Source organism: Palaemon carinicauda, chromosome 21 (genome assembly GCF_036898095.1).
Source record: "Palaemon carinicauda isolate YSFRI2023 chromosome 21, ASM3689809v2, whole genome shotgun sequence".
Classification (NCBI taxonomy): Eukaryota; Metazoa; Arthropoda; class Malacostraca; order Decapoda; family Palaemonidae; genus Palaemon; species Palaemon carinicauda.
This window is the reverse complement of record NC_090745.1, coordinates 4,428,217-4,449,576: the sequence shown is the minus strand read 5'-3', so window position 1 is coordinate 4,449,576 and position 21,360 is coordinate 4,428,217. Positions and strand designations below refer to the sequence as shown.

At 36.7% G+C, this 21,360-nt stretch overlaps 1 pseudogene; it reads left to right on the top strand.

The window, feature by feature from the left end:
* The window catches only part of LOC137615528 (uncharacterized), a 248,302-nt pseudogene extending 234,397 nt beyond the window's left edge, over positions 1–13,905 (top strand).
* Positions 13,906–21,360: the final 7,455 nt, after the last annotated feature.

Below are 21,360 nucleotides of genomic sequence, written 5' to 3'. Positions count from 1 at the left end.
AAGACATTCTAGACAAGGAGCGCACCTCAAGGCAGTCTTTCGTTTAGCTCTGCATCAGCAAAGAGTAGGTGAGATTCCTGGCCTGTCGTACGAGATCTCACACCTCGAAGGGCTGGCGAGATACTACTTTCAGATTTCTTACCCTCCTTCGTAGCAAGACTCAGAATCCAGTTGTTTGGGAACCCAAAATAGAATTGTTTCCAGTGCCAGCTATTCCTCGCTCGGACAACCCGAGGGACTTGCAGTATGGCAGTTATTAGAAAGGACAGTTAGACTCATCCCGAGATCAAGAGTCTGTTCATTTTCCTCGGGACTGTGAAGGAGGCCAGTCTCCAAGAACACTTTCTTCTTCTGGATAAGGCAAGTGATCGTCCAGGCCCTACAGTAGTGCAGGGGTCCCCTTTCCAGGAAAGCCCAGACCCCACAACATTAGGAGTCTAAATTGCTTCTTTGGCATTTGAGAAGAACATGGCAGTGGGCCAAACCTGAGGGCAGGTTACATGGTCTAACCAGTCGCCCTTTACGGCTCACTGCTTGAAGGACTACTCGAGAAAGTCCCTGGGCGGGTTCTCGCGCGGTCCCGTCATTTCCGCGCTCCAAATGGTTTAAGGGTGTAGCCCCAGTGGTAACTGTGGGTAGCGAGTCCAAGAGACACAGGTTCCTTCCTGAGCCCCTTGTTCTTCCTTCCCCTATTGCCTTACCGGAAATGGCTCGGGTAGCCCCCCTGAAACTGCCATGGGATACACTATCATGGGAAGGACATGTCTCCTAGGATTCTTGCAGAAGTGAGTTACATAGACACTAAAGATGGTTTTTTTTTTTGCGTAGTTTTCCCTCTTTTCCTCGTGTTTTCTTTGAGATCAGCAGAAACCTAGTCTCCTACCTAGGTTCCTCTTCTATTCTCGTCACGGTCTCTAGGTCTGAAGGGACACTCCCACCTCCTAAGGTATAAGTCTCCTAAGAAAGTAGTTCGAGGTAAGTATTCTGTGTTGGAACAAATCACAAATTTTAAGCAATTTGTATTTTTCCTAACAATACTTACCTCGAACTACTTTCGGGTAATGGCCCGCCCATCCTACCCCGAGTGCCTTGCTGGACTTAATAGATACCTAAGCTATCAAGAACTTACTGGAGCTCGAGACCTGAGCAAGCATGCTCTCTGACCTGGGGGATAGCCTCAGGGCATGTTCCACTCCACCTGAGGTTACCCCTCATAGAAAACGGGGACTATAGGGTAAACTACACAAAAACTCTGGTCGGTTGGGAGGAGATCCCAGATACTCCTAAGAAAGTAGTTCGAGGTAAGTATTGTTAGGAAAAAATACAAATTACTTAAAATTTGTGATATATATATATATATATATATATATACTGTATATATATGTGTGGGTGTGTACTAAAGTAAGCCATATATTTTTAATACATTCGTGTTCTGGCTTCACTTATCGACCTTGGGATCAGAGCCCCAAGGCGGAACCACTCAAAGGCAATAGCTTTTGACCAGCCAGGAATCAAACCCTGGTGCCGAAAGTTGGCGTACATATATATCCAACTTCAAAATTAGCTGTTTTCCATTGCACATCACCAAGTTTACTGAAATAAACAATATTTAATCCGGGAAGGTCTGTTCTCCTGAAAACTCCTACATCCTATTGGAATCCAAAGGCTTTTATGTTAGCTGAAAGGCATTTCTTAATTGGACCTCCGCTGGCAGAGCTGATTTGTCACAAAGGTAACTATTTTTTGTTACAGTTTGTCACAGTTTGAATGATTGTTTATGTCCGTCTAATGCACCTACGCATACCCAAGGCAATCTTTTGTCATTTGATATCCAAAGAGGTCTTTTCTATTAACGTTATTTTGAGCCAAAGATCTTGTCCCCATTTTTAACGACTTGACGTGGGTGTGCATACAATTATATACTCATATACATAAGATATATATATATATATATAGCCTATATATATATATATATGTATATATGTATATATATATATATATATATACATATATATATATATATATATACATATATATATATATATATGTATGTGTATATATATATATATATACATTTATATATATATATATATATGTGTATATATATATATATATATGTGTGTATATATATATATATATACACTATATATGTATATATATATATATATACACTATATATGTATATATATATATATATGAGTTTTAGTTTTATCTCATGTGTTCAACTTTCTATTCGATACCCCAAGAAATAGACTGGACTCGAATGAATACACCATTGGCTATTGATATATGGAGCTCTATCACTCTTAAGCTATAGAAGATCCTCAACTTAGAAACTCAATTGGTTCCAAGACGCTGTTTGTAAGTTAGATTTTGTTCCATTTTGGCCTAGGGTAAGCCTGACCTGAATCCCATGCTTATGATTTCCAGCGACAAAACTCAACAAATAGTCGGGTTTCATATGAAACATATATCGGGTCATGAGAAATGTAGTTTTTCTTATTGTATTAAATTATATAATATTGTTCTACTATAGAATTTATTTATCTGTTATTTTTAGTTTTATTTGTGTTTGTATGTTGAGGACCTTCGTATAAAGATAATTTGAAATGTCTGCGTTTGTCTTAGTGTTTTAAAGGCCAGTCATGAATAGCAGAGGCAATGGACAGTAACGATGCCAATGCCCTAGAGACTAGCCATATGTACATATGATCAGCACCCAAGCCGCCTCTCCACCCTAGCTAGGACTAGGTAGAACCAGGAAGTGGCTGCTAAGGATGATTCAACAGGTAAACGTGTAGACCAAACCCCACATCACTAGCTCACAAGCTTACTAAATTAACTTTCTAATGCTTTTCCCCCATTCAAACAAGAATTATTTAATGAAGAGTGGGGAAGGGAGACAGGCCCCTCTTTGCAATACCTGTCCAGTGACAATAGATATTAAACATGTTAATTTACTGTCCTGTTTTTATTCTTCAGAGGAGGACACATTTTCTCCAGGACAAATCTTTAACCCTTCTACCCCCAATGGACATACTGGTATGTTTCACAAAACTCATCCCTTAACCCCCATGGACGTACTGGTACGTCCTTGCAAAATACTGCTGTTTACATTTTTTTGCATATGTATGATAACTTTATGAGAAACTTCAGGCATTTTCCAAAATAATGAGACCAACCTGACCTCTCTATGACAAAAATTAAGGCTGTCAGTGCAATCTAAAAAAAAATATATTGCAAAGCGTGCTTGAAAAAGAAAAATGCCTGGGGGTTAAGGGTTGGAAAGTTCCAAATAGCATTGGGGGTAAAAGGGTTAAGAGATATTCTAGGGGAAAATTGTAATACCCTGAACTTGAAAAAAAAAATTTATCCAGAGTATTGTTTTGTATTACGAACTTTAATTAATTTTATTAATTTGTACTTTTAATCCTTTTTCTTCCATCTTATTTCGCATCTAGATTTTATCGTACGAAAGTGGTGTGATTGGTTTTATAGGTTAAAATTATAACCAAATCTTAAAGAGTTTATGGGTATGATTGATTAATTAGTATTTTATAGGGTTGAAGGGCCTTTGATTACCCAGTACTTGGCTTAAGACCTAAATTTTATATTCAATCAATCAATCAATCCAGCATCAAGAGATAAATGATTGTGAATAAACATCCTTGAACAACATTTGATAATACTATTGGCAACGAGGTTTCCACAAGGCCAATAGGGTAGAAGAGACTCTTTAGCTATGGTAAGCAGCTCTTCTAGGAGAAGGACACTCCAAAATCAAACCATTGTTCTATAGTCTTGGGTTGTGCCAAAGCTTCTGTACCATGGTCTTCCACTGTCTTGGGTTAGAGTTCTCTTGCTTGAGGGTACAGTCAGGCACACTATTCTATCTAGTTTCTCTTCCTTTTGTTTTGTTAAAGTTTTTATAGTTATATAGGAAATATTTATTTTGATGTTACTGTTCTTACAATATTCTATTTTTCCTCGTTTCCTTTCATTACTGGGCTATTTTCCCTGTTGGGGCCCTTGGGGTTATAGCATCCTGCTTTTCCAACTAGGGTTGTAGCTTAGCAAGTAATAATAATAATAATAATAATAATAATAATAATAAAAATAATATATGTAATGTGTGTTGCAGTATAATAGATTAAACTGATATTTTTGTCTACAGGTTAAAAGAAAACATCTTGAGGTTTGGCTGTGTAATGAGGCCCTTAACCGAACTCTCCTTCGTTGTTAAATCTCTGCTGCACTGGGAGTCTCCTTCTGCCACGCTCCTTGCCCTTCTAGTGTATCTCTACTGCGTCCTTTTTGGTTGGCTGTTAACGCTGATAATGATAATGGCAATAGCTAGACTTTCCGTCAATTACATGAAGAAAAGGTAAATATACTGTACAGTAGGTTCAAGCAAAGGTAATCTTGCTGTGAAGTAAATGCAAATAGCATTTGTGAATGTTAAATAGATATTGTTTTGTAATTTCATGTTACATGAAGAAAAGATAAATGTACTGTACAGTAGGTTCAAGCAAAGGTAATCTTTCTCTGAAGTAAATGCAAATAACTTTTGTGAATGTTATACTGTATTGATATTGTTTTGAAAGTTCATGTTACATGTTCTTCTTACTGGTTATTTATCTTTACATTAAGAGAGAGGTTTTCCTGGCAGTTGGGAAATAATTATTGTTTTTTGCAACATTGACCTGAGTTTCATTTTTTGGGTGCAGTTTTTCTCAACATCTGTATATTCGTACAGTACTGTGTAATGTGTAGAGGCTTGTTTTTCTTTCTCTAGATTTGCATATATTTAGTTGTTCATTGGTGTTTAACCTGTTTCTTAATACATTTTACACAAATTAAAAGTTAGGTATATTTTGTAACATTCATATGTCTTCTATTCCATGCATCTCTTTTTTCTCTGGTATATTCAGCAATAACTATGCCTTAGAAATGGTGCTAGAGGAGCATTTCACAGGGCGACACAGGTTCCTCGCCCAGAAATAGATTTTTCCTTCGTCAAAATCCCTTTTTTTTTTTTTTTATTTCACCAGAACAAAGAATCCGCTCGAGGGAGAATTCTCAAAATTATTACGTTTTATAAAATGAAAGATCAATGATCAAACCGTCCGACAAAACCATTTATCGTAAAGTAATGTAAATCCTTTTCAAGTCTATTTTTACTACGTCCCTTTTCCCATCACCTTTAGCATTCCCACTGATTGTTTATCCGTTTTTACCCATATTGATTTAATTAAAGGTGCAGCTGCAACAGGATATTTTATTATGGCTTCAAGGACCAGTTCAAAGGCTATTCATTTACATTGGAATAGAATAAATACCTTGCAGAAGTAAATTTTGTCACGAGAGACAAGTGATACACAAATAAGTTTCAAGTTTAGTCATGAAAAACATGTAATACACAAACATGTTTCAATTTTTGTCGCGAGAAACAAGTAAAGTGGAACCTCTACATCCGAACGTATCTACATCCGAATTTTCCAACATCCGAAGTAAAATTTGAGCAATTTTTTTACTCTACACCCGAATTTCATTTCGACACACGAAGTAAGCAATTTTCGTTGTACCGGTTGTATCCGAATTTTTCGACACGCGAAGTACAATTCGAACACGTTCCTACTCTACACCTGAATTTTTTTTTCGACACCCGAAGTAAACAATACTCGTATGCGTAGTCGGTGCTCATAGCGCCTGATGTGTTTTCATGAGCATAAATACACAAAAAAAAATAAAAATAAAAATAATAACGGTTCTAAAGGCATAAGGCCAGGGACTTAACCAAGAACCTAAGTGACAGAGTACTAAACGGGCAGACAAAGATGAATTCCCAACAAGTGAACAAACAATGGCCGCCATGAAAGGCCAGACGGGAATAATAAAACAGACTATACTGGATATAAAACAAAAGCCCGGTACAATAAAATACTGTCAAAACAAACTATGGTACTTAACATTGGAATGTGTGAAGATGAAGCTTCGGACATGACAAAATAAATCCACGATAGATAAAAAAGACCGAGAGCACAACAAAACAAATCAACACTTTGTATTCCAAAAAGAAGGATGTAGTTCAGATGGCGCTCGCGTCGTGGCGTGGGTGGTGCGGCGATGGGGGTGTGTCTAGGGCCGTTGTATCGGCCCATCCCTTTGACGAAGGAATTAACTAAATGGAAGACAACCTGTGAATAGTGGATTTCACGCGCCTTTGCTTTATACACGACACCCAAAAGGTGCTCGCGCGAGGGTTGTAACCTCAGCATTCCATGCTTTTATCTTTCTCTGGTATAATTGGAAGGTTTTATCAGAAAAGACATACAAGAAGGACTTTTCACCGGGCGCCACAGGTCTCTCCCCAGAAATAGATTTTTCCTTCGTCAAAATCCCTTTTATTTCCGCCGATAGAAAGCAGCACTTTGACCTCGGAGGGACCCTCAATTAGCGTGGCTTGGGACATTCCTCTGTTCTCGTTGGCTTCATGTGGTTGTGCCTTGTGCGTTCTGCTATTAGCTGTGTTTTAATCGTGATTTTTTACGTTCATCCTTTTACGGTATTTTACGTAAATCATGGGACCTAAAAGGCTTAGTTTCGCAAGTGGTAGTGGCAGTGGTGAGAAAAGGAATAAGGGAATGCTTTCTTTAAAAGTAAAGCAAGGAATTATTGAAAAGCATGAGCGTGGCGTCCGTATGAGTGAACTTGCAATAGGTTCGGCGCAAATAAAAGAGGTGTTAGGAAAATATCAAGATGTGGTCGACTTCATCGACAAATACCATCCAAAGAAATTGCAGGTTTGTCGTGTAGTTGCGCAGTTTGATGATGTTTCCCTAACTTATTTTCGAAACATTTTGAAAAGCTGTACCAAACAACTTTCTATCGATAGCTTCTTTAAACAAACTACGAAGCGATCTCGTGATGAAGAGGAAGGAAGTGGTTCAAAGAAAACAGCAAAGAGTGAAGAGAAAAAAAATTCAATCAATTTTAAGTGTAGAGAGTGAAAGTGATTAAAATTAATCATCAAAAAGAAAAAAAGAAAATGTAAAGAAAAAATATGAAATATAAAAATAAAAAGAAAATAAGCTAAGTTATGTTAATGTTCACTTAATGTAAGTTAGAATAAGTTACGGTAGTGTACGTTTATCGTAGTTAACCTCTCTACCTCCTCGCCGCCCGTCCATCTCCTCTCTGCGTAGCAAGACCAACAACACCTGCGCTGGAGTTTCTAAGGTAAAGTGACGCTAAAAACCTGTTTCTTATTTATCATTTTTTGATAATTCTTCTTTTTTACATGTCTATTATCTAATTTAGTGTGCATTATTCTCATGGGAAATTATGTGTAGTAGTTTATTAAGAAGTTATAGGTTTTTGGGCTCAACCACAGATTAATCCTATTTCAATGTATTCTTATGGGAAAATTCGTTTCGACATTCGAACATTTTCTACATCCGAAGTCGGTTGTGGAACGGATTAAATTCGTATGTAGAGGTACCACTGTAATACACATATAAATATTTCATGAAGTCACTTTTTTATCTGAATATTAATCTATGTAGATATAATTGTGTTATTCTTCATGCTCAAAAACTTATTTATCATAGAACTACTGTATCTCTTTTAGGTAATGTTACTATTAAAATTCATTGGCAGTCCCCGCTAAAGTTCAGAGGATATTTTCAAATGGCCATGTTTTGCAAAATGTTAAGTCAATAAAATCATTCAATGCTTTTACAGTGCATTATTCATGCCTAAGTTACTGTTAACCTCGGAAATGCATTGTCTCTTCACTTTTTATTCAGTACTATACAGTAATTGCATTGTTTTTAACCTATTGAGAAAAAAATAAGCTTGACTGGTATGCCCTAATCCTTAATTATTCATTTTGCTAAAATAAGAAATTCAGCTAAGTATACTGAGAATCTCTCTCTCTCTCTCTCTCTCTCTCTCTCTCTCTCTCTCTCTCTCTCTCTCTCTCTCTCTCTCTCAAAAGTGAGTGAAACAATCTTTTGGCCAGCCGAGATCATCTCTCTCTCTCTCTCTCTCTCTCTCTCTCTCTCTCTCTCTCTCTCTCTCTCTCTCTCTCTCTCTCAAAAGTGAGTGAAACTATATTTTGGCCAGCCGAGATCATTAAATACTGATAAATAGAGAAAAGCCAAATTAATATTTTATCCTAAATGCCCCTCTCCTTTCATATTGGTGACTTATTAATCTCTCCATCTCGACAGAGGATGGACCCACAATATGTTTCGACGCCTCCGCCGAGAGGGAGGCGAGCAGACCGAAAACCCAGCGAGCGAAGCAGGCTTGGGCGACAAGTTTGCCCTCGTACTTCACGTGGCTCGGAGGGTCCAAAATCAACTCGGAGCCGTTTCCAATGCAGCCGAGAAATGTAAAAAGTAAGGACGCATATCTAGCGTTGCTTTAGTTATGTGTCCCCATTGATTCCATGCCTCTGGGTAATTCTGCCTTTTAATGTTTAGGTTTGGGACACCCAATTCATGGTACAGTATTCTTCACATGTTATGTTCTTTTAGAGACCTTTCTAGCACATCTTCAAACATGAAATTTATGCTTATGCATGAAATAAGTTTTTCTTATTAATCTGCATTACTGGTTTGGCTGACAGAAACAACTTCAGTTAATTTTTAAAGAGCTATAATATTCCTTACGCCAGTATTCAGTCCACCCTTTGATTCAAAAGTAAATAATTTTTTTACAGCTAAAAGTTACTTTTTCATCAACTAAAAAACAATCGATATTTCAATTAAATTCCTTTTCCAGCCTCCTGTTATGGGAGCACGAAGCAGCAAGTCGATTGTACGCATTCCTCTGGATTGTTCTCTTAGCTTCAATCCTTCTGCCTTCGCATCAATTATTCACAGTCGCTGGAGTCTACCTAGGCCTCAAGTTCTTTGTAATGGATTACGTCTTCTATAGATACCCGAGAATAAGGCAAAAATACGATACTACTTCGAGGCTCTGGGACACTTTACCTACAGACGCTGATCTTGAGAGGCGGGGGGATAGAGTAAGACCTGAGGGATTTATTTTCTGTTTACAGAAATTGCTTCAATCATTTTTTTTTTTCCCCAAACATTAGATTTCCAAAGAAAATATTTGCTTTTGAAGCAGTGACTCAATATCTGATTTCAGTATTTCACTGTATCTGTACAAAACTAATTTTACTGGAATTAAGGAAACTACTAAACTGTAGAAGCTTTCAAAATGAAAATGTAAATGCTTTAAAAGTCTTTAAAACTTAAGATATAAATGGTTTCAAATGCTTGGAGGTCAAAATTTACTGTGTCTGTACTGGGATCAGAAAATTTAAAGTAATTGGTTAGTAATTGTATAATTTCAACAAAACATTTCATGAAACTATAATATCAATATACAGAATAGTCACCTCCATCATTTTTTGGGCTCAAGCCATGTTGTCCTGATGGAAGCTTCCTATAGACAGCTTTCTAAGGGATAGCTGTCTATAGGAAGCTTCCATCAGGACGACATGGCCATCTCACCCAAAAATAGATTTTCCTATTCGCTTCAAAATCCGTTAAATAATCTGATGATCTTTAGAAATCCCAAACTACTATAACACGTTCCCATTAAATTTTGTCTTGATGAGAAATAATTTTTTCACAAAAATAAAAAGGAGTAAACTTGGATACGAATTAATAAGTTGAAAAAAAAATTTATGTTTTGGAATTGCTCATCCATTATTTTTTTTTCAGGTGCGGAATGAAAACGGAAATTCATCTCCAGACCTCACGTCCTTCTTAGAGCTTTTCAATTTGCCTGCCACTGAGTCCCCTCTTCCAGGTTAGATCACATACTGTACTTTATTTCATTTGTGCAGGAGTAAGCTTTCCAATTTGTCAAGGTTTTACACTGAAAATTTAATAATTGGTGACTTGTGCACATTGATATGAATGTGTTTCTATTCAAATGAGAGCATATGAGTCTGTGAAATCAATTTTGGCGGTGGCTTTATTAATCTATTAAACTGTGTTAAGTTCTTTTAACATTGAGGTAATGTTAAGGATGAGGCAGGCTTTATCCCACTATACTTGGAGGGGAGCACCCTAGCACCATACCTGCAGATGTGCAATGCTGATTGGCATGGCATGAAGAAGGTAGAGGCAAGGCTAACATAGGCCCTTATATTGGGTCCATTGGCAGTTCGCAAGGCAGAGATGGAGTTGGGAGCAGGTGGACTTTTTTCCCAATAAAATATTATGGTTGCTCAGGGTAGAAGGTTACAGGGCCAAAAGGTAGGAAACAAATGTTAAATTGTCATTTGTGTGTGGTTGCCATAACATAATTTGGCAGAGCTACAAGAAGTTCTCAATTTTGAGCCTGTGCCCATGGGCTGGTTGTGACGTAGGCTGGGATAAAAGTACCTTTGAGCATGCTACACATTGCTGCAGTGACTACGTAAGAGCTGGTCGTAGGCCAGTAGAAGAGCCACCACACCAACTGGAGTGATGATCAAGTGGGTGTTTGGGGAGAGGCTCCATCATTTAGAGGTCAGTGTTTTAGATGTCGAGTCCCTTATGTGGTGAAAGACTAAAAGTACCCAAAGCTAATTGGGATTTACTACCATTGTAGCAGGATGGTGCACTCATCATGGTGGTGCACCCAGGGCAACGATCAGAAGAGGGTCCTTGTGCCTTTAGCCACCCTTTTAGATGAGTGAATACACTTAGCTGTCTGCCACATGTTGAGGTCAAAGTAGGGGGAAGGGTGATGAGAGCCCATATTGACACTTTCTGTCTGACAACGGTACTGGCATTGTGGCTGATGAAATATGTGAGTTGCTATGAGCATTTATTGGAAGGAGTCACATAAGAAGAATCTGAAAGAGATGCAAATTGTATATTGGAGCCATGGGGGAAGATCGATAGAAGGATGCTGTCAGATGGATAGAAGGATGCTGTCTCTGATGGCAGTGATAGACAAAAAAAAGATAAAGTTTGCCCAGTAATGGACTTTTGGAAATGATTAATTATGTGCAATGTCAGACTGGCGATGACGCCACAAGAGTGAAGACAGATGACGAGGGCCACCACCATTGTTGCCCTGAAGTCAACCTACCTCCAGCAAAGTGTATTAAAAAAGCTGAGGAAATATTAGCTGGTGAAGTACAAGGATAAAACGTATAGTCTGAGGATGTTGGGGTTCAGGCTAAACTTGGTACTATGGCAAATCTTCAAGAGGGTCTTGGCAGAGTGAAAAAGTCAATTCCAGTGCCAACTCATACATTGATGATATTCTGGTTGATGAAACGGGGGTGACAGCCAAAGAGGTCGTGGAACATCTACAGAATTTAAGGCTGACTGCAAAACTGCCAGAGCTCTTGTATGGTGAAGCACTTATGGTACTGAGGTTGAAGGACAGTGCAGAGAGACTCATGTTTGAAAGAGGCAATGAAGTACCATAAGTTCATGACAGCCTAAGGAGAAGGGAGTTGTTTTCGAAATATCCTACACATATAGAGATAAGTTTTCTAGCTTAAAAAGTATGACTACTGTACAGACATATATTTAATGACTTAAAGGCAAACTATTTACAAAACAATTAGAATAGCGCCAACGTTATCCCTGCGTGTTGTAAGAGGCAACTAAAAGGGATGGGACGAGGGGGCTGGGAACCCCCTCTCCTGTATTTACAATCCTATGAGACATCAGCTTCTAGCAGTACCAGCCGAACTCGGTTGAGTCCCTTGTCAGGCTGGGAGGAACGTAGAGAGGAGAGGTCCCCTTTTTTGTTTCATTTGTTTGATGTCAGCTCCTCCTCCAAAATTGGGGGAAGTGCCTTGGTGTAAGTATGTATGTATGTAAAAACTTTATGTTGGGTATTTGCCATGCCCTTGATTATCTCTGTGTTTATGTATGGAATGACTACTACTGAGTTTTCTGCTAGTGGCCGGGATGAGAGTTCATGATGTGGCAGTGATTGGTATGCTACTGTATATTTTCTTTAGAACCATTTTTTTATTAGGAAAATGGCTTGATATAAAAAATATGTATGAAAGAAAGAATATATATGTGTGCATTTTTGCATGTTTCTTTGTTATTTTGGTTGCTGATGACTAGGCACTTAAATGTATAGAGGAATATAACTTTCAGTATGACTTTCTTGATCTGCAGTTAATATGCATGATGATGTTCTTTTTGTCTTTTTGTTCCTTTTACCTTAAAAGCATATAAATAATATTCATGCTATAGAAATGACATGTTTTAAATCAAATTACAATAGACCAGACTATTCATGTGAAATCCATTGTTTTGCTTTTAAAGGTGCGCTGTACCAAGAATACTCTTCCCCTCATGGTTTTGTATTGTGCTGTCATAGTTGAAAACTGAAAACTAACAGTTTTTTGTTACATGTTTTTTGCATAGAAGAGATTGTAATTTTGTAAATTTTATGAAGAATTCTTTGTGCACACAAAGAATACTACTCCATAAGCAAAAGATAAATTTTTTTCACTCTTGAAGTAATGATGTACTATACAACATTGCACACAGTTTTCCTAAATTTTTGGTGATATGTAAGTACTTTACCACACATATGGTCTGGATTTAAACTAAAAATGTTATCAAAGTGACTATTTATCTTTTTTTCAGTTATTCTAAAATATTTACTTTTTCTTAGGTTGGCAAGGTGGTCGCCGTTGTACCCTTGTGAATCGAGATCGTTCAATTACATCCGCCTTCAAGAATGGCAGACTCTACCTAACGAACAGGTTAGCAAAGCAAGAAAAACAGTCAAACTCCTCTACTAACAAAACAACATCGTCATCTTACAAACTAGCTTCTAGTCATTCCAAAGGGCATCCTGGGTCTAAATCTCCTTTATTATCTTCGTCTTCTAAATGTGGTTCAGAGAACGTTAAGAAAGCATCTTTGACTGGCTTTTCAAAGAGCCACCAAGACACCAGCAATGCAACAACTTCAGGCTTTAGCTTTTTAAATAAAGGGAGCAGATCCTCAAAGGGGGGGAAGGAGAGCAAGGATAAAAAAGAAGAGGAAGAGCTAAATATGCTTGCCAGTATCCTCGCTACTTCAGAAAGCACAGATCCTATTTCTCCCTCGAAACTCTTTTTGATGTGCGATAAAATCAAGGAGAGTTCAAAATCAGTGCAATGCAGAGAAACAGGCTCATCTGAATTGGGTCCTGTGCCTGAAGTAGAATTCAGGCCTGAGGAGTCTCGGCCTCTGCTCCTGGTGAAGAGAAGGAAATTGCTTTTGAGATCTGTTAGTGAACTGTCAGAGACTCCCCCGGAGGGATCAGGGGAAGACGAGGCTTACCATTCTTCTCCCGACATAAGGAGGCATGGTTCTGAAAGAGAAATCCCTGTCAGAGACACTGACACTAAGCCCAAGAAATCTAAACTCAAAATGAAATCCAGTTCTGTAGAACATAAACCTAAATCTTCGGTAATAGATAAGCTTAACGACAGAGTCTTTTTTGCAGTGTGAAGATTCTGGCGAACCGAGGCACTTTTACTTCCGTTTTGATGTTGTGTCGCGCAGTCTAAGTACAATATAGTGATGTTAATGTTGATATTGTACCAAAGACTTGTGGATTCATTTCTATTTTGTATATAAATCTAAGATTACTCAGGGATGATAAATGTTAGAGAATTTAAGGGTAATTTTGTGGTTCTTTCAACTGTACGTTTATTGTGAGGTGATTTTACAGGTCTGGAGATTATATAGCAAAAACATGCATAACAAACTAAAACTTATTACTCTGAATGTAAACTACTCATTGCATGAAAGCGTGCTTGTGTATGTAGAATATATTGTCTAGCTGTACAGCATAAAACACTTGCATTTATTGACGAAAAAAAATTGTGTATTTCTTCAGAATATATAGTATAATTTACAATTATTTTTCACATTGAAACCTTCCTAAGATCTGTTATTAGCTCAACAATGAAATATGATGGATTTGGTAAGTGATTTTTGTATATATTTTTGATATTTTTTATTCCAAATCCTTGTAGATAACCGACAGAAGCTACTTTTACCTGTGCTGCAAATTGAAATGATAATCAGAGACTTCTTTAAGTGATCTTGCTATATCCATATAACTTCATTAAACAGATGAAAGTAGCTCAAGGTTCACCTACAGACAGTATTGTATTTCATTCCTGTATGTCTCAGCGTAATGTCAGTGAATTACATTGTGGTAAGAGTAGCCATATACTTCGTCAATTTTGCAACAATATTGGGGGAAAGCAAAGGCTTTGCCTGGTCCTCTTTAAATGTGTATCCTTTCATATTAGATTTAGAATTTTGACTGGAAAGAGACAAATGTTGTTTCTAGTATTTTTACAATATGACTCATTTTTTTACTTTTTGAGTTACATTAATGATTAGAATTGATCACCAGGTTAAGTAAACTAATAAATATAGCTAATTGGTACAGATTGCAGCAATAATATTCCCATTCAGCAGGTAACAAGTAAATGTATACCCTGAACCACTTATAATTAGATTCTGTGATACATTAGCAATTCAAGTTTCCCAAGGGTTTTTGAAAAGCTCTATGAGGGGGAAGTCAGTCAGTTATGAATTACATCCCATTTTGAAAAATGTATTTCCAAACTAAATCAAATTGCATTTCGACTTATAGTAACCAAATTTAAGATGAAGTTGAAACTTTATCATGTAATTTAGATTTAAATATTGCGAATATAGAATGTTTAAGGAGTTTCAAATGATCTTGGAATCACATTAATAACTAATTTCTGCTTGCATGGTAAGATGGGTTTACCATTTACCCAGACACCAATTTTTAACCATTTTAACCGCAATGGACGTACTGGTACGTTTTACAAAACTCATCCCTTTACCCCCATGGACGTACTGGTACGTCCTTGCAAAAAACTGCTATTTACATTTTTTTTTGCATATTTTTGATAACTTTATGAGAAACTTCAGGCATTTTCCAAAAGAATGAGACCAACCTGACTTCTCTATGACGAAAATTATGACTGTTAGAGCAATTTAAAAAATATATATTGCAAAATGTGCTTGAAAAAAAAACGCCTTGGGTTTAAGGGTTAAAAATAAAAATTTCATTACTTGCATTTTCTAATACAACTGTAAGTTAGCTGTAGTATCATAAAGGTACAGTACTAGACTGTTAGGAGGAATTGCTGTACATTGCAGTTCCTAGTGGGCTCCCTATAATTGTTATTGTTATTGTTTATATGCTGTTTTAATATTTGTAACAGTGTGTCGTCCATTTGTCACTGGAGTCAAATTTTCAGTTTTATGCGTTCTTAGATATTGAATATCAGTTTTAATCCTACAGAAACTCAGCCATTGGTAAATGCCTATTTTAGATATTGACTTGAGGGTACACTCGGGCACACTATTCTACCTTATTTCTCTTTCTCTTGTTAAAGTTTTTATAGTTGGTATAGGAAATATTTATTTTAATGTTGTTACTGTTTTTAAAATATTCTATTTTTCCTTGTTTCTCTTCCTCACTGGGATATTTTCACTGTTGGAGCCCCTGGGCTTATAGCATCCTGCTTTTCCATCTAGGGTTGTAACTTAGCAAGTAATAATAATAATAATAATAATAATAATAGTAATAATTATGATAATGATAATTAATGATAATAATAATAATACTAATAGTAATAATGATAATACTGTAATAAAATGGTCTACCTCATGAACACCTAACTGTAGCTTTGATAGTGTGTGGAAACTCAAGGCAAACATCCTTGTAAATTAGCTAAAAATATGAGAATAGATGGTACAAAGAATATAGAACTATGTAGCTATGAGAAACTTATCTTCTTTAATTCATAATCAAAAGAATATAATACCATCCTTTTACCCATGCAGAACAGTATGCAATCTGCGCATGTCAAAAATTGATCCATGCAATGCGAGGGGTAAAGACAAAATGTAAAAGTGCATGTTGCATATCTAATTTCCAGCGGACTATGAGAAACTAGAGGTATAATTAATGTATGATTTTCTATAGGAAACAATAAGGTATCTAAAACATAAAATGTAATGTTCACTTGTTCCTAACATACACGGGTATTATTCATAATTGTCCTGGAGCTATTATTGTTGTACACCTAGTGAAAGAAAAACTTTTTTAAGTTTTACTAAATTTTGATTGTGGTTTAATATCTATTCAAGGGCTATCCCCTGTTAGTTTGTTAGATTCCACATTCTGTAAAAATTTATGCTAATTCTTGAGCAGTAGAAACTAAATATTTTCTGAAGATCGGTATCATTGAATCTCTCATAACTACATGGTAGAATAGGTTGGCATTGTACCGTACCTTCAATCTGTACAGTATCCCTTTCTAAAAAACATTGAGACATTACCACTCTAATGAATATAATTTGTTCTTGCCATTGTTAGCTGATTCATTCTTAACATAGTTACAAAAAGATATCTTTAAGAATTTAGATTTTTGTAAGTTAAATCATTCTTTTTCATTGTTCCGAGGTGAAATGAAAATTCACCCAATAATTCTATTCACAGTCCATTATATCCATCTAAGTAAAGACATCATGTGGCTCATTAGATTTCCTTTCTTGAATTCTTTGTCCTTGGTCTTTCCTAATTATAGTAATTCACTGTTATATCCCCTAAAGCTAATCGGCAATATATGTAAACTTTTACAAAGTACCCAATAATTTTTTGTAGTCTGTCTCATTTCTAATGTGTAAAAAGTCATGCTATTTTGATAGAACAGGGTCCTGACCCTGTTGAAATTGTTCATTATCATATGTCAAATTAGTAATTTAATGATAAATAACAGACAATAATTATGGGAAAATCTGAGTCATTACATGAAACAAATTGTAACAATGAAAACTGTTTAACTGTAATTACAATACTTTCCTGGGACAAAAGTTTACAGATACTTACATTATATGAGAGCTTAAACGTTAATTACCATTTATTTGAGTATTTCAATTAAAATTCATTAATAGATATGGATAATAGTCAGAAATGGTTTTCATTTACTAAAATTCAGCCACGTTCATAAAAGTATAGCTTAGTTTTATCGTTACGGAAGTTAGGTTTAAACCATTTTTTAGCAAAATAACCAACCTTCTAAATTAATATTTAGATGACTAACTGTATTTGTTGGATAAATTGTACCTTAGGTAGTAAAACAATAATTTAATTTACACATTAATCTTCTTGAATATTTCGTCTAATATTCTCGAAAAGACATCACAGACAGTACAGTATCAAATTACTGTAAGTAAATAAGTAAGTATTCAACTTTATAAAGGAGAAAACAGAACATCAACATGAAATATTATTACCTAATTGTTAGAAATGTTGGGTTAAAGTATTGATCTCTATCGAATGGAAATCTTTTCCTGACTTTTGATGTCTCGTTGGCACTCTAGAGCAAGGCTCCATAAAATCTTCTTTTGGCGTAGCTTCTCTGTAAAATTTACTAACTCCGTTTTATTGTCGACATCATCAGAACGTTATGTAGTTTACCCTTTTCCATCGTCTTTGTCAAGGACCGTCTCTGATATACATGTATCGTTTGTAATATAACTATATTTTCAATTTATTCCTCTCCCACGTCCCCTTTCTTGTTCACACTAAGTCTTGAACTCTATCTTTTATGTCATCTGTAATCTTGGGGAAACATCTAAATGATGCTCCTTCAAATTAACATAGTTCAGAATGTCTTATAGAAAGTTTCCATCCATCTCTCTGTCTCTTCGTCTATGGGATTTGTACACAATGATGAAAATATGATTAAGTTTCAAATTTATACCAACAATTTACTCGTTCATGTTATTGAAAAAAGGATCGGGTTCTAATTTCCAAATTATGCTTCAGAAAAGTGAAATGATTTGCTTTGAAATCAAGTTCTTATTCTATCTCAGTTATTAAAGAGTTATGTTGGCCCAATTTATTTGTAAGTGGAATAGTTTTCCTTAATTGTGATTCATCTTTTGTTTTCATTCTTGGTTAAAACCAAGCAACGGAAGCTAGTCTGGTAAATGGCTACTACCTTACGACTTCTCTAGATCCTATTTCCACTCTTTCTAATTAGTCCTGTTTAGTCCACCTTTTCCTATTCATTGGTGCCTTCAAAACACACTTCGATAAACTGAATTCCTCCTTTACTTTCATCCGTTATATTTGTGTAAATTGTTAAGAGATAATTATATTCATAAGAAATATTGTCTTTGGCAATCTAGAGTCTTTGAACTTTACCCAGTTTGTAATTGGCATCTAATTGTAAAATTAAGTTCTAATATTTAAGCAGAGTTATGTCCATTCTAACAGCTTTTTCTACTTGAAAACAAATCCTTTTTGTTCCCCTCTCACCTTGTAGTAGTTCAGACAGCAGTTAGTATTATCATAAGAAAAGTTAATTGTACTTGTAGATTTGATATCTGGTACAGTATAAGAAAAGAATTTCTTCATGTTTTGAGAATGGTGTGATGTTAACATACAGAAAAAACTAAGGAATTCATACAGAAATTATAATTTACAATCTATAACATGTGCTTGACTAATTTACCGTGACCTGTTCAGACTGCAATTATTAAACTTTTCATTTTGGTGTTCATTTTGGTGCTTGTATGACAACCTTAAGTATACATATTTTCTTGATTGCAAGCACATGCACTAAACAGGAACTGACATTATTGGTTATCCACAGCTATTTGTGCTTTGAACGTAGCAAGAGTCATCCAGTGAAGAACTTGAAGTTGTTGCTGAAGGAAGTTCGAGTGGAGAAGGCAAACAGCTACCCATGGATTCCAGGTGGAGGGATGGCCATCGAGGTGGCGATTGAAGCCACAGGGAAGGTAAAGGTCGAAAATGTGCAATTGGGCTAGTTTCATCGTTTTCTTAGATATACAGAAGGTCTCCAGCTTACAAACATTGGAGATATAAACTCAAATCCAACTGAAAATTACAAAGATAAGATAAAGAGATATTGTAATAAAACAATATTACAGTATATCATTTAACCCTTTTACCCCCAATGGACATACTGATACGTTTCACAAAACTCAAACCTTTACCCCCATGGATGTACTGGTACGTCCATGCAAAAAACTGCTATTCAAATTATTTTGCATATTTTTGATAACTTTATGAGAAACTTCAGGAATTTTCCAAAAGAATGAGACCAACCTGACCTCTCTATGACGAAAATTAAGGCTGTTAGAGCAATTTAAAAAATATATATTGCAAAATGTGCTTGAAAAAAAATGCCTGGGGGTTGAGGGTTGGAAAGTTCCAAATAGCTTGAGGGTAAAAGGGTTAATACAGTAAGCAAAATGAAATTTGTAATAACCTGATATTTATTTCATATGAAACCCAATTATTTATTGACTTTTGTAACTGGAAATCATATGCATGGGGTTCAGATTGGGCTTAACCTAGGCCAAATTTAACAAAATTTGACTTACAGACAGCATCTCTCGGAACCAATGAAGTTTGTAAGTTGAGGACCTGTACGGGTATTGTACTGTAAGACTGATTAAGGAGGAACATTAGCATGGTGGGACTGTTTTCCACATTTCTGAAAGATGTCTTTCTGAGAATGCATGGAAGGCAGACCACAAAAGAATATGATCCCCTGATCACTAGGTTTGGCACAATGGAATTTTTATAAATCCAAATTGTTAATGTAAGTGATCCAGCCAGGTAGAGCAGACGCTTTTCTATCTAAGGTAGGTGCAACCCGAGAGCCGTTTCATGGAGTATAAGGTATCACATGTTTAATAGCTTTATGCATTAAGTGCTTTTTTTGCTAGAAATATCTTCTCAAAGTCCTTACCAGTTTACTTCATTCCCTATTCTTTATAATCATAACTGAACAACGGCATTCATATCTTAATTTAAACTTCTTACCAGGGACAATGTTAAATAGATATGTTATATATAAACTATAAAGAGAGACTCATGTCATCCTATTAAACAGGTAAACATTTGCTGCAAGTAATACCCAGATTGTATAATATGATTATCATAAAGTTCATTTTTAAATATTTAACTTAGCCGGTGAATATATAATAGCTGCAACTCTGTTGCTCGACAGACACATACATAAAAACTCGCCAGCGATCGCTATACAGGTTGCGGGTGTGCCCACCAGCGCCAACTGTCGGCCAGATACCACTCTCGATGTAAACAAAACCTCAATTTCTTCTCTGTCGACGTGTCGACAAGACGTACTTTACTCGCTGTTGAACCTGGAGTTTTTCCCATCATATTTGGTGAAGTACTTTAATTTGGTTTGAGCTTTCGCAGTACAGGTGTTTTTCTTCAAATAAATCCTAGAACTCTTTTTTGAATCGGATTAATTGTTGATGACTTAGATCATTTTTTGGAATTTTCCCTTGACTAATTCAAAATGGCTGACCCTTCTCAAGTTCCCAAGTTCAGAAAATGTAATGCTAGGGACTGTCATAGGCGTCTTCCAAAGGCTTCTCTCGACCCTCACACTGTTTGTTCCAATTGTCGGGGTAAAATCTGTCAATTGGAAGATCGGTGTGAGGAATGCGTGGGCCTTTCGGAATTCGATTTTATCGAATTTGATAAATATACACGCAGACTAGAGAGAGATAGGGTAAGGAGAAGTTCTTCTAGGTCGGTAGATTTTTCCTCTCCACATGCCCCTGAACCTATTCCTTCCCCTGTAGTGGTTGTTCCTAACCCCCCTCCTAGCACTCAGGAACCGTCGATGGCAGACATGATGCGTGCTATTCATGCCTTGGGGGAGAGAGTTGAGTCTTTAGCAAGTGACCGAAATCAACTCTTGGCGGACGTAAAGGAACTCAAGTGCCAAAGTGCCACGAAGGATAGTGTCAAAGTGCCTAGTGTTACGCAAAGTGTTGTGAACAGTGTTGCGCTCGAGGGTTCGTCTGTTCGTGCCTGTCGTCCTCCTAGTCCGGGACCTCTTGCAAGCTCCCAAGCCCAGGGGAGAAGCAATGTCGTACGACTCATGGGTTCGAGAGGCCTTGATCAGCGATCAGACGTTCCCTCTAAGGTATCAGGCGTATCTCTCCAAGATCGCCCCTACCTAAGTAAGACGAGAGAGCCCATTTTTACCTCGTCGTCCGAAGGTGTTTCTCGTAAGAAACCTTGGACCAAGGTCTCCAGACCTTTAAAGCGTAAGTCGGTCCCTTCAGGACAAGTCCAACGTCCCGGATGTAGCCACTGGGACAGTTCGGACCCGTTGCCGTCATCTGATGACTGCTCACCGCCTAAGAGAGGCAAAGTTGTGCCGTCTCATTCGTTAACCCCGTCTGTTACCGCACCTGCTTCCGTAGACCCTAAATGGGTGTTACTGCAAGACATGCA